The sequence below is a fragment of the Amblyraja radiata genome, chromosome 11 (assembly GCF_010909765.2).
Source record: "Amblyraja radiata isolate CabotCenter1 chromosome 11, sAmbRad1.1.pri, whole genome shotgun sequence".
Classification (NCBI taxonomy): domain Eukaryota; kingdom Metazoa; phylum Chordata; class Chondrichthyes; order Rajiformes; family Rajidae; genus Amblyraja; species Amblyraja radiata.
Genome location: NC_045966.1, coordinates 48365495 through 48379648, shown reverse-complemented (window position 1 = coordinate 48379648; position 14154 = coordinate 48365495).

Below are 14154 nucleotides of genomic sequence, written 5' to 3'. Positions count from 1 at the left end.
TCGGCCCACAGACAGTCCACCAAAAAACAGTACTTGGTGCACATCAAGAAATGGGGGAAGTACTGTCACAACAATAACCTCAACCCCAGATCCAACCATATTCCGTCTGTTCTGGAATTTTTGGCCAGTCTACATTTCGATGAGGGACTCAGCTACAGTGCTATCAACTGTGCCAGAAGTGCTCTGTCCAATTACTTGTGGCAAGGAACAGAGCGACATTCTGTAGGGACTCACCCCCTGGTGACCAAACTTATGAGGGGTTTTTTCAACACCAATCCCCCTAAAACCAGGTACACCCAAATTTGGGATGTGAGTATAGTTTTGACCATGTTAAGAAACTGGTCTCCACCTACAACTCTGTCCCTACAGAAACTCACTATGAAGATGGTCATGCTGATGGCGTTGGTCACGGCACAAAGGGTCCAGTCGCTACAAAAACCAAGGCTGGACAACTTGACCATTTCATCAGGCAACATGATTTTCATTATACATAACTTGATTAAACAGAACAGACCAGGAACAGCAGGGCAGAGAATAGAATTCAGGGCCTACCCGACGGATGACCGCCTCTGTGTAATAAATAATTTACAACTATACATAGAAAAAACCAGGATCATCAGAGGGAAAGAAATGGCACTGTTAATCAGCCACAAACAGCCACATAACAAAGTGACTACTCAGACCATCTCTCGCTGGCTGAAACAGGTTTTAATGAAGGCAGGAGTGGACACTAATATTTTTAAATCTCACTCCACCAGGGCTGCAGCTACATCGGCAGCAAAACGTTTGGATGTTCCTATGGACCAAATCCTCTGGACAGCAGGATGGTCAACGGAAAGTTGGTTCCAACAATTTTATCATAAACCGGTCATAGAACCTGGAAAATTTGCAGATACAATTTTAAGTTCTATAATATGATTTACCCACAAATAGGGGTTATGATTTGAATTTTAATAAATTTCGTTAAATCAAGATCTTATTGTTATCTATGATGTTAACATTATTCTCCCCACAATCAAGGCAGTAGTGAAGCATGGACTCGTTCCACGGCATGGAATCACAGGGCTTTAAAATCTTCACGAAGTCCCTCACGTGACTCCGAAGTAAAATAGTAAGATTAAACGAGAACTTACCAGTTTGAAGTTTGATCTTTATTTTATGAGGAGGAACGTTGAGGGAATACGTGCCCTCCGTTCCCACCCTTGATCATAGTCTGAACTGGTATCTGTTGTCTAATCTTACTATGTTTAGTCATTATAGTTATCTGTGATTCCACACCGCTGCTTTGAAGAATGACATGCATGCGTCCTGGCGGGGTTCTTCACGTATTCCCTCAACGTTCCTCCTCATAAAATAAAGATCAAACTTCAAACTGGTAAGTTCTTGTTTAATCTTACTATTTATAATCATACCTAAGTACAAGAGTGTAGGAATAATAGATTACACTGGGACAGTCCACAAGGGTTATCATGTTTCTGCCACAATTTTGTATGATTCAAGTCCAAATTTGTTATTCAGTAATTAAGTGAACAATTCAGTTGTTTTGTAAACTGCCACTTTCCACATTATTGTAGCCCATCTTAGTTTTAGGTTTAGAGACACAGCAAGGAAAGGTCTTTTTGTCCTTCAAATCCATGCCAATTATCCGTTTACACTAGTTCTATGTAATCCCACTTTCTCCTCCAATCCCTACATATTAGCGGCACTATTTGTAAAGGGCAATAAACCTATAAACCCGCATGTCTTTTATATATGAGATGAAACCGGAACACCTGGAAGAATCCTACCTGATCACAAGAAGAACGTGCAAACTCCACTTAGACAGCATCCAAGGTCATGGTTATACCCAGGTTTCTGGCGCTGTTGTGCAGCGACTCTACCAGCTATGCGCCCGTGCCACTCGCTCTTTGTTAGTTATCTACTCTACACATTCTCCACTGACCTATGGCACTCTCACTGCAGAGGCTATATTTTAACCAACTTCCTCAGAAAACCACCAGCTATAGAAAGTCGTTGTAAGCATTATTTTAGTAGCTAATAAATAGTGAAAGATTGGACTGTTTGAAGGTGGCATTTTTTAGACTGTTTGACACTAGGATGCTGCAGCTTTAGTGGCACATTAAACTCACCATTACAACAAATAAATATAAAATTAATTATCATTTACACTAGATAACCTGACCATAATAATGCAAGCTAAAGTACATACAGTAGCTAAACCCATAGCAGTTCAATGCTGAGATAAGGATATGTTTTGGGTTGTGCAGGGTGGTTGAAGAGCTGATGCTTGATGGAAAGAAGTTGTTCTTGAACGTGGAGGGAACGGTTATCGAACTCCTGTATTTTCTTCCTGATGGTAGCAGTGAGATGAGAACGTGGCCATGGTTTCTTAATAATTGCATCAGTGTTCTCGGACCAGGAAAGATCTTCAGAGATATGCATGCCCAGGAGTTTGAAGCTCATGACCCTTTCAACCATCGACCCATTGATATAAACGGGACTGTGGGTCCCCATCCTACTCCTTCCAATGTCCGCAATCAGTTCCTTGGTTCTGCTGGTGTTGAGGGCCAGGTTATTGTGCTGGCACCATATGGACAGTCGCTTGATCTCTCTTCTATACTCTGACTCATCCCCATCAGTGATACGTCCCATAACAGTGGTGTCGTCAGCGAACTTGATGATGGAGTTCGCACTATGACCGGCTACGCAGTCATGAGTATAGAGTGAGTACAGCAGGGGGCTGAGCACGCAGCCTTGATTTGCTCCCATGCTAATGGGCTCGCCCCGCCTTACCTCTCTGAGCTGCTCCACCTATATGCTCCTGCCTGGTGCCTCAGGTCAGCTGATCAGCTGCTCCTTGAGGTACCAAGGTCTAAGCGGAAGCTCAGAGGGGATAGTGCCTTTTTCTGTTGCTGCTCCAGCACTTAGGAACACCTTGCCGTTGCACATCAGACAGGCCCCCTCACTGTCCATCTTCAAATCCTCCCTAAAAACTCATTTTTATTCTCTGGCTTTCGACACTGGCTGAGACATTGCTCCTGTTCTTAGTGCTTTTAATGTCTTTTAATTTTTACTGGTTTTTAGTCCTTCGTTTTACGGTTTTTAATGGTTTGTAATAACTTTTTGTCCATGAGTTCTCATGTACAGCACTTTGTGGCAACTGCGGTTGTTTAAAGTGCTTTATAAATAAAGTTATTATTATTATTGTTATCGAGGCTGACACATTTCCATCAATATGAACAGACTGTGGTCTGTGAATGAGGAAGTCGAGGATCCAATTGCAGAGGGATGCGCCGAGACCCAGTTCTGCGACTTTGGTAACCAGCTTGAAGGGGATGATTGTATTAAATGCAGAGCTGTAATCAATAAATAACAGCCTGACATATGAGTTTTTGTTGTCCAAGTGGTCCAGAGCGGAGTGGAGAGCCAGTGAGATCGCATCCACCGTTGATCTGTTGTGGCGGTAAGCGAACTGCAGTGGGTCCAGATATTTGTCGAGGTAGGAGTTGATTTGCGCCATGATCAACCTCTCAAATCACTTCATCACCACAGATGTTAGTGCCACTGGTCGATAGTCATTGAGGCACGTCGCCTTGCTCTTCTTGGGCACCGGTATAATTGATGCCCTTTTAAAGCAGGTGGGAACCTCAGACCTCAGAAGTGAGAGGTTGAAAATGTCCGCACAAATTCCAGCAGTTGGATTGCACAGGTTTTTAGAACATGATCGGCTATACCATCAGGTCCAGGCGCTTTTCGAGGGTTCACCCCTCTGAAGGATTTCCTGACATCGGCCTCTGTGACTGTGACTGAAATACCATCACAGCGAATGGGGGCTTGGGAAGGCACATCAGTATTCTCCCTATCAAAGCATGCGTAAACCACATTGAGCTCGTCAGAAAGTGATGTTTCGCCGACATTCGAGCTGCCTCCTGATTTCGCCTTGTAGGAGGTGATTGCATTCAGACCCCGCCATAGCTGCCGAACATCTGTCTCATCATCCAGTTTGGAGCAGAAGTCCCTTTTGGCCTTTTTGATGGCCTTACCAAGGTCGTATCTGGACTTCTTGTAGACCACTGTATCATCAGACATGAATGCCCGGTGTCTGGTCTTCAGAAGAGTGCAGATCTCAAAGTTCATCCAAGGTTTCTGATTGGGAAACACTCTGAAGATTTTTGTGGGGATGCAGTCCTCCACACATTTCTTTATGAAGTCTGTAACAACTGTGGCGTATTCGTTCAAGTCCGTTGCTGAGTCCTTGAACATTGCCCAGTTTTCAGACACCAAACAGTCCTGGAGTTGTTCCACTGCCCCCCCTCCCCGACCAGCTCTGTACTGTCCTCACCTCTGGGGGTGCGCTCTTTAATTGCTGCCTGTAGGCAAGAAGAACCAGCACCACGATATGGTCGGATTTACCGAAGTGAGGGCGAGGGATAGAGCGGTAGGCATTCTTGATGGTGGTGTAGCAGTGGTCGAGGGTGTTTGGTCCTCTGGTGCAGCAGCAGCCATGTTGGTGGAAGTTAGGGAGCGATTTCTTGAGGTTTGTCTTTATGAAGTCCCCGGCTATGGTGGTAAATGCCTTGGTGTAAGAAGTCTGGTGTTTGTTGACCACAGCGTGCAACTCCTCCAGTGCCAGACGGATGACTGCCTGGGGTGGGATGTAGACCGCGGTCAGGATGATGGACGTGAATTCCCTTGGGAGGTAGAATGGCACTTCACTGCCAGATGTTCGAGGTGTGGAGAGCATGAGTTGGAGCATTTATGAAAATTTGTGTTGAATCTTTTAATCTTCCAGAGGGCAGTCAACACATTTCTTTAGATGACATTCCACCGCCTGGTGCTCAAGATCCTGAATCGTTGACATCAGCCAAAAGCCAAGTGCCCATATTTCAAGACACTGAGGACCTGGGCGATTACAGACACAGTCTGCATCCTCCACTAAATCTAGCAACGCCAACGACAGCTGCTGCCTCACCTGAACCAATACCATCGACATCTAGTGTTTCAACAAGATGTAGCAGAGAATTTCCAAGTCTTTCACCAAGGAAACAGAAATTGAAGAAAAGACTAAACTTTCTATCCGAATCCAAGGCTGCTCTTACACAAAAGTATCACACAAAGATCAGTGAACTTAGGGTACAGTTAAAAATTCCCAAACGTGTAGTTAATCAAGCCTTAAAGAGAAAGCAAAACCAAATAGATTTAAAGGACAGAAAGATTCAGATTACGTGGGCGGAAACTTTTGCACGAGAGCTTGCTGAAACCAAGGCAGAATTTTTGAGACTTAAAAAAGCACACAGACGATTGCTGAAGTTTCATGGCAGTAAGAAAAAGTGGAAAACTGTTTCAATTCACCAGTACAGAAAAGTTCATGAAAAATTAAAGGATCGTGAATAGGATGTGAGACGCCTTGATTTTGGCAATCTTGTCCTCAAATAAACAATCGAAACTCTGCAGGCTGCAAGTATTGTCGTCAAAGGTGTTACTCCTCAACAACAAGGATGCATGTGTTTGACTGTGTTGTAAACAAAACTCCCACAGCAAACATTCCAATCCTGATAAACCAGTTCTACAAGCGGAGTGAACTTAATCTGGATCATGTTCCTCGATGCAGTGCAGTTGAAGTTATGGCCCGAGAATTGGGAGTTATGCTGAGTTGTAAACAGCAGAGATGATCCTAGCAAAAAAGGGTTTGACTGTGGGTTTTGATGCAACCACCCAGGAAGAGACCCACATTAACAGTGTACACTTCACCACCACAGACTAATTTCTTTCTGCAGCAGTCGATGAATTGGCTGGTGGGACTGTTGATGACTATGCACAACATATTTGCGAAACAGTTGACAATTTGTATAAAACTTACACTTATTTCAATGAGCAAGCAGATTTTCAAGATACCAGGCAAAAGGTAATCGACACCGTTTCAAACACAATGAGTGACTGGTGTGCAGCTAATCATGCTGCTATTAGGATTGTGAGTAGTGAGTGGGGTAAATCTTTGAATGAGCCCAACTGCCACTTGCATCCTCTTGACTCCATCGCAACATCAGTTCGCTCAGCCCTCAAAATGCAGGAACAATCCAGAGGAAAATTCTTGTTTAGGAAAGACAGTCCAGCAGTAAATGCCATACTGCAGATGAGCAAACTTCGGTACAAGAACGGAAAAAGGGAAATTTTTGGATGACATGAACATCCCCCAAGGTGTCCTCCCATGGTACCATGGCAACCGATTGCATATACTGTTTCATATTAGCGGCAAGTTCATACAACATTATGATTACTTTGTTGCCCTGCTGAATAGCGGAACATCCCATGGGGGTTGAAAAGCACCATCCTCCATGACTTCACCCAGGCTGAAGCAAAAGTAGAACTTCAGATATTGGGCTTACTTGGCAAATATTTGACTGGTCCTTGGATGAAGCGCTTCTACACTTCAAGCCAGAATTCAATCAGGACGACAGATGGCGCTAGGACGACAGATGGCACAATGGGCTAAGTGTTCGGCTGGCGACCGGAAGGTAGCCGGTTCGAATCCCGCGGAGTGCATACTGTCGTTGTGTCCTTGGGCAAGACACTTCACCCACCTTTGCCTGTGTGTGAATGTGTGTGAGTGATTGGTGGTGGTCGGAGGGGCCGTAGGCACAGATTAGCAGCCACGCTTCCGTCAGTCTGCCCCAGGGCAGCTGTGGCTACAGAAGTAGCTTACCACCACCGAGTGTGACTGAGGAGTGTATGAATAATGCGATGTAAAGCGCCTTGAGAATTCTAGAAAGGCGCTATATAAATCCCATCCATTATTATTATTATTATTATTAGAATCAGATCAACCATGTTGATGGCATCAAAGTGGTTAAAGGGGTGATTGCTGCTTTAAAGGAAGCCACAGAAAATCCAGACAACTTGATATTGGCAAAGGAAGATTTATTCAGTGAGGAGGTACATCTTGATGCCACTTCGGGAGCTACCAGTACATCCACAGTTCAGTTCAAAGATGAGGAGCCGTCTTCAAGCTGTCATCACTGTGTTGGAGAGGCAGTATAGTAAATACTTTTAACTTGATGTAACTGAGAAACTGAAGGAGGAGACTGCATCAGCAAGTTCACACAACATTGATGCGGAGGAGATAATGGGGATGTTTAGCTCATCGTAACAGAAATCTCCCAATGCCACCATGTGTTATTTGTCATGTAGGATGCGGGCCTGCAAGAATAGAACAGTCAATTACCTTGATAATCTCGAGGAGCAACGTAGGGAGGAGGTGCTCTGTAAGGCAGTGACATGGAGGAGAGTGCAGAGGAACAGAGGGAAGAAAAAACAGAAGGAATTGAGGGCAGAAATCATCAAGGAGCATGTCGGGACACGAAAGAGAGGAAAAAACGAGGGAAAAATTGAAAGAGACAGATTTAAACAGCATTCACAGAGATTCTACAGGACATTCTTAATGGAAAAATAGTGGGTAGAAAGGCATGTCATGCGTGGTTTGAAGAGCAAAAACTTGTAGTTTAACGATGCCAAAATTGAAAAGTTGAGGAAAAACAAGGTGTACAGAGTTGCTTATTGGTTGCAATCTGAGGAGTATGATGATGCTACTGATTATGATATGCCAATGTACTAGCTAGCAGCTGATCTTCTCCATAAAGACTTGGTCTTTTGCTAGAAATTGTAATTTCTTTACCTATCTGTTATGGACGCAGCATATAATACAGTAATATTAAAGTTCTGATCTTGAGAATATCACATTTTTGAATTTTCAAGGCAGTCTGGGTGTTTATTACTATTTCCGTCACATCGGTCAATTTTGTAATTGGCTACAATTAGGTAATTAACTAATTATATGCTTTCATTTCAGGTCATCCAAGTATGATGTTTCATATTTGTTTCAGAATGCTTCAATCTATCATAACTGAAATTTCATTCAGTTCTCTTAATTTTTAAGAAATTTATGAGCTTTTGAATGTCCTCGATCACAGCTTTTGAGTTAAGTCAATGAAAAAGCAATAGGGAACATGATGCTAATTTCCGAGTATGAAAATGGCCATAACTTTTTAAATACTGAAGATATGAGAGTGAGTTAGGTATCAAATTAAACTTCTTTTTATGCTTTATCTGATGGGATAAATTGCAGACTTTATTTTTAAAATCTCAAACTTTTGTCACATTGCTACCTGTACTTCACAGTACTTGTGCCTGTGATAATAAACTCAAAGTGACTGCTTCCTTCAGATATTCAAATGTCTGTAACCAGTGCTGCTTTCTTGAACATACAAAAACCACCAGCATCTTGCTATTTCCTGTGGTTTCAAATGTTAGCTGTGGCTTATTAACAGTCTCACTAAGTTGAGGGTGTAAGTCCAAAGCTTGAGATTTATGTGCAAAACTCTCAATACACCCCAGTGTGACACCCCAATACAGTGTGCAGAAAATAGTGTATTATCTGACTCCACCCTGGGCTGCACAGTGGCACAGCGGTAGTGTTGCTTCATTACAGAGCCAGAGATACGGTTCGTTGCTAACCATGGGTGCTGTCTGTATGGAGTATGTATGTTCTACCTGTGACCATGAAGGTTTTCTTCAGATGCTCCGGTCATTCCCACATCCCAAAGACATACAACTTTATAGTTTTATTAGTTTCTGTAAATTGTCTCTAGTTTATAGGATAAAACTAGTGTATGTGTGATTGTTGGTTGGCGTGGACTTGGTTGGCTGAATGGCCTGTTTCCATGCTATATCTCCAAACTAAACTAAACTAAACTAAACTAAACTAAAGTGTTCCCTGGGCATTAGCTCAAGATCTGGGGAGTTATATCCAATATCGTGGTTAATATTTATTTTCAATCAATGTAACAGAAATAACATTTTTAACTGTTAACACATTGTTGACTGTGTGAGTGTCCTGTTCTGTCTATCTTGCATCAAGATTGGCAACACACTTCAAAATGCACTTTATTTATTGTAAGACATTTTAAGATAAGTGTGCCTGGTGCTAATTAATATATAACTCCTTGTCAATATTTGGTTACAGCTGAAAAGAAAATCCTTTAAACATTATGATGGATTGTTCATGCAGGTTATGATCCAGTCTCAACTCTTCACAAGAAGAAGTTTCCGCAATCTGAATCATAGAATGGTTGGAGTCATAGAGTCATACTGCACGGAAACAGGCCCTTCAGACTGACTCGTTGCAGCAGAGGAGGAAGTGAATTTGGCTAAGGTATTGTTCCACCCACATCACTTATCTGGGATTTATTTCACCATATAAAACATAGAATGGTACCGTACAAACACAGATCCTTCAGCCCTTCAGTCTGAGCCAAACATAATGCCAAACTAATCTCCACTGTCTACACATGATCCATATCCCTCCATTCCCATCATATCCATCTGCCTATCTAAAAGCCTCTTATCCACCATTATCTTATCTATCTCAACCACCACTCCTGACAGTACATCACAGTACACCCTCCGCTGTGTACAAAACACTTGCCCTGCACATCGCCTTTAAACTTTGCCCATCTCACTGCAATGCTCTGTTCTCTAGTATTTGATCAATGCTACTTTGTTGTCACCTGTCTCAGGGCGGCACGGTGGTGCAGCAGTCGAGTTGCTGTCTTACAGTGCTTACAGTGCCAGAGACCCAAGTTCGATCCCGATTACGGGTGCTGTCTGTGTGGAGTTTGTATATTCTCCCCGTGACCATGTGGGTTTTCTCCGAGATCCGGTTTCCTCCCACACTCCAAAGACGTACAGGTTTGTAGGTTAATTGGCTTGGTATAAGTGTAAATTGTCCCTAGTGTGTGTAGGATAGTGTTAATGTGCAGGAATCACTGGTCAGTGCAGACTCAGTGGGCCAATGGGCCTGTTTCTGCGCTTTATCTCTAAACTAAACTAAACTAAAATGTACCAGGTACAATGAAACATAGAAACATAGAACATAGGTGCAGGAGTAGGCCATTCGGCCCTTAGAGCCTGCACCGCCATTCAATATGATCATGGCTGATCATCCAACTCAGTATCCTGTACCTGCCTTCTCTCCATACCCCCTGATCCCTTTAGCCACAAGGGCCACATCTAACTCCCTCTTAAATATAGCCAATGAACTGGCCTCAACTACTTTCTGTGGCAGAGAATTCCAGAGATTCACCACACTCTGTGTGAAAAATGTTTTCCTCATCTCGGTCCTAAAAGATTTCCCCCTTATCCTTAAACTGTGACCCCTTGTTCTGGACTTCCCCAACATCGGGAACAATCTTCCTGCATCTAGCCTGTCCAACCCCTTAAGAATTTTGTAAGTTTCTATAAGATGAAATTCCTTGTTTGGTTACAGTTCAGTAAAAATCTTATTATATATAGTTATAATCATAGGTATTTATAATCATACCTAAGTACAAGAGTGTAGGAATAATAGATTACACTGGGACAGTCCACAAGGGTTATCATGTTTCTGCCACAATTTTGTATGATTCAAGTCCAAATTTGTTATTCAGTAATTAAGTGAACAATTCAGTTGTTTTGTAAACTGCTACTTTCCACATTATTGTAGCCCATCTTGGTTTTAGGTTTGGAGACACAGCAAGGAAAGGTCTTTTTGTCCTTCAAATCCATGCCAATTATCCGTTTACACTAGTTCTATGTTCTATGTAATCCCACTTTCTCCTCCAATCCCTACATATTAGCGGCGCTGTTTGTAAAGGGCAATAAACCTATAAACCCGCATGTCTTTTAGATATGAGATGAAACCGGAACACCTGGAAGAATCCTACCTGGTCACAAGAAGAACGTGCAAACTCCACTTAGACAGCATCCAAGGTCATGGTTATACCCATGATTTCTGGCGCTGTTGTGCAGCGACTCTACCAGCTATGCGCCCGTGCCACTCGCTCTTTGTTAGTTAACTACTCTACACATTCTCCACTGGCCTATGGCACTCTCACAGCAGAGGCTATATTTTAACCAACTTCCTCAAAAAACCACCAGCTATAGAAAGTCGTTGTAAGCATTATTTTAGTAGCTAATAAATAGTGAAATATTGGACTGTTTGAAGGTGGCATTTTTTAGACTGTTTGACACTAGGATGCTGCAGCTTTAGTGGCACATTAAACTCACCATTACAACAAATAAATATAAAATTAATTATCATTTACACTAGATAACCTGACCATAATAATGCAAGCTAAAGTACATACAGTAGCTAAACCCATAGCAGTTCAATGCTGAGATAAGGATATGTTTTGGGTTGTGCAGGGTGGTTGAAGAGCTGATGCTTGATGGAAAGAAGTTGTTCTTGAACTTGGAGGGAACGGTTCTCGAACTCCTGTATTTTCTTCCTGATGGTAGCAGTGAGATGAGAACGTGGCCATGGTGGTGTGGGTCTTTGATGATACTAGCAACCTTCTTGAGGTAACACATCCTGTAGATCCCTTCAATGGTGGGGAGGTCTATACCCGTGGTGGACCAGGGAATATCCATCATTTTGTGCAGGCTTCTTTGTTCTTAGGTGTTCAAGTTACCAAACCAGACTATGATGTGACCAGTCAGTATGCTCTCCACCACACACCTATAGAAAGGTACTCTGCAGAAGTCTGAATCTCATCAATTAAGGTACATTTATGCAAAATGTCATTTGGGCAGCAGCTGGAGTTCTATGTACAACATCACACAATAGGAAGTGGTTGAAATCTGTAACATACCACCTTAGGCAATGATGGCGGGAGATATTTATGAACATGTAAGTGTATTTAAATGAATACTTGGCATTGAAGGCTGGAGGTTGAGTTTGGGGTAAATGGAATTAATATAAACACTTGATGGAACTTGAGATGTCTCTTCAAAAAATTCAATTAGATAATCAGGATTTCCCACCAACAAATCTGTGATGCTTGTCACTGATCAATCTGTGCCAGAGAAAGAGGTTGATCTAGGTACAAAACAACATTTAAATGGCATTTGAACAGCTACATGGATAGGAAAGGTTTGGAAGAATATGGGCCAAATGCAAGAAAATGGGACTAATTTTGTATTAGAAAATCATAATGGAAAACAGGTCCTTCGGCCTACCGAATCCACACTGATCATCCATTACTCGCACACTAGTTCTATCCTATACATTAGGGACAATATACAGAGGTCAATTAAGCTACAAACCTGCACATCTTTGGAAGGTGAGAGGAAACCAGAGCACCCGGGAAAATCCACAAGGTCACAGGGAGAATGTACAAACTCCATGCAGACAGAACCCGTAATCAGGATGGAACCCGGGTCTCTGGTGAGCTAAGGTAGCAACTCTACCGCTGCGCCATTATGCCACCCTAATTTAAATTGGCAACTTCTTCGGCATGGATAAGTTGGGCCAAATGGACAAGTTTCCATGCTGTTTCTGTGACTCTATGACTGATGGATAATGGGCAAGTTTCCATGCTGTTTCTGTGACTCTATGACTAATGGATAATGCCGGGGAGAAATTAAACACTATCACCATCCTGTGAGAATTGGAATTAGGTAAACTAATGGGGCTATAGACCGATAAGTAACCTGGCTTGGATGGCTAGGTTCCTAAAAGAAGTGTGCACTGCGGTAGTGGATGCATTAATTACAACCTTCCAAATATCCTTGATTTTTGGAACAGTGCCAGAGGATGGAAAATTGCCAATGTGAGAGCACTTATTCAAAAAGGGTGTGAGACAAAGCCACAGGAGTTGTAAGCCAATTAGCCTAACAACTATTTTTGGAAAAGTGCTACAATCAATTATTAGGAGAGACATTTGGACTCTCAAGTCAAGTCAAATTGAATTTATCATCATATGCACAAGTTTGGTGAGGTACAGGTACAATGAAAATCATTTGTTCAGTAGCATCATAGACTCAGACACACAAAATTATAACTTATACATAACTTACACATATAATTCTGCAAGATAGTAAAAAAGAGGACCGTGTTAAAACAAAATGTTAGTACAAAACATATTTAGAGGAAAAAAACAAGTTGACGGTAGAGCAAGAGCTCCGTAGTGTTCCGTTGTCAAGCGAACATTAGTATTGTGTAGAACTGTTGAAGAATTGTTGTGTAGTGTTGTTGAAGAACGGTATAGTTGTAGGATAATAGCTACGTAGTTTAGTTGAGTTTAGTTTAGAGATACAGAGTGGAAACAGGCCCTTTGGTCCACCGGATCTGCGCCAACCAGCGATCCCTGCACATTAACACTATCCTACATCCACTAGGGACAATTTTTACATTTACCAAGCCAATTAACGTACAAACCTGTACGTCTTTGGAGTGTGGGAGGAAACCGAAGATCTCGGAGAAAGCCCACGCAGATCATGGGAAGAACGTGCAAACTCCACACACACTCCACCCTCAGTCAGGATCGATCCCGGGTCTCTGGCGCTGCATTCGCTGTGAAGGGCCCATCCCATTCACGCAACTTTTTAGCAAACCGTCTGCGACCTTCATGCTCGGGGGCACTCGCCCGAAAAAACCGCGAGCTGGAATGAGCATCAGCGCTGAAAAAAAAAAAAACACACACACACACACACACACACACACACACACACACACACACACACACACACACACACACACACACACACACACACACACACACACACACACACACACACACACACACACACACACACACACACACACACACACACACACACACACACACACATTGCAAAGGCAGGGCCCAGGGAAAGCGGAGTAGCGCTGTCTGAAATTCACACGGTGCAAAGCCAAGGTGATACCCACAATGAACAGGAAGATTAAAGACAGCTGGCACAGTGTACGGTAGGTCCTTTAAAAGAGCGGGGAGGGGAGAAGGGGAGAGAACGGGGGAGAAGGGGAGAGAAGGAGGGTGAGAAGGAGGGGAGACACTTTTAAGAAGCCAGACAACTTTTAATAAGCCAAGATACACAGCTGTGAAGTTTAGCGGGCATTTAACATTAGCGGTCGGTTTTCCTTGGTTCTGAAAACTCGTGCTTACGTTGCTTTCCCCCAATGAGCCAATTAAAATGCCTGGTCAGCAAAGGAGATTACCTACAGCTACCTCGACTACCTACAACGACATGGCGACCCCACTACCCCAACACTACGAGTTCAAAAGTATAGATTTTCTCCATGCCGACCAATTTTTGCTCGCAGAAAAATGTTTAGCTTGTTGA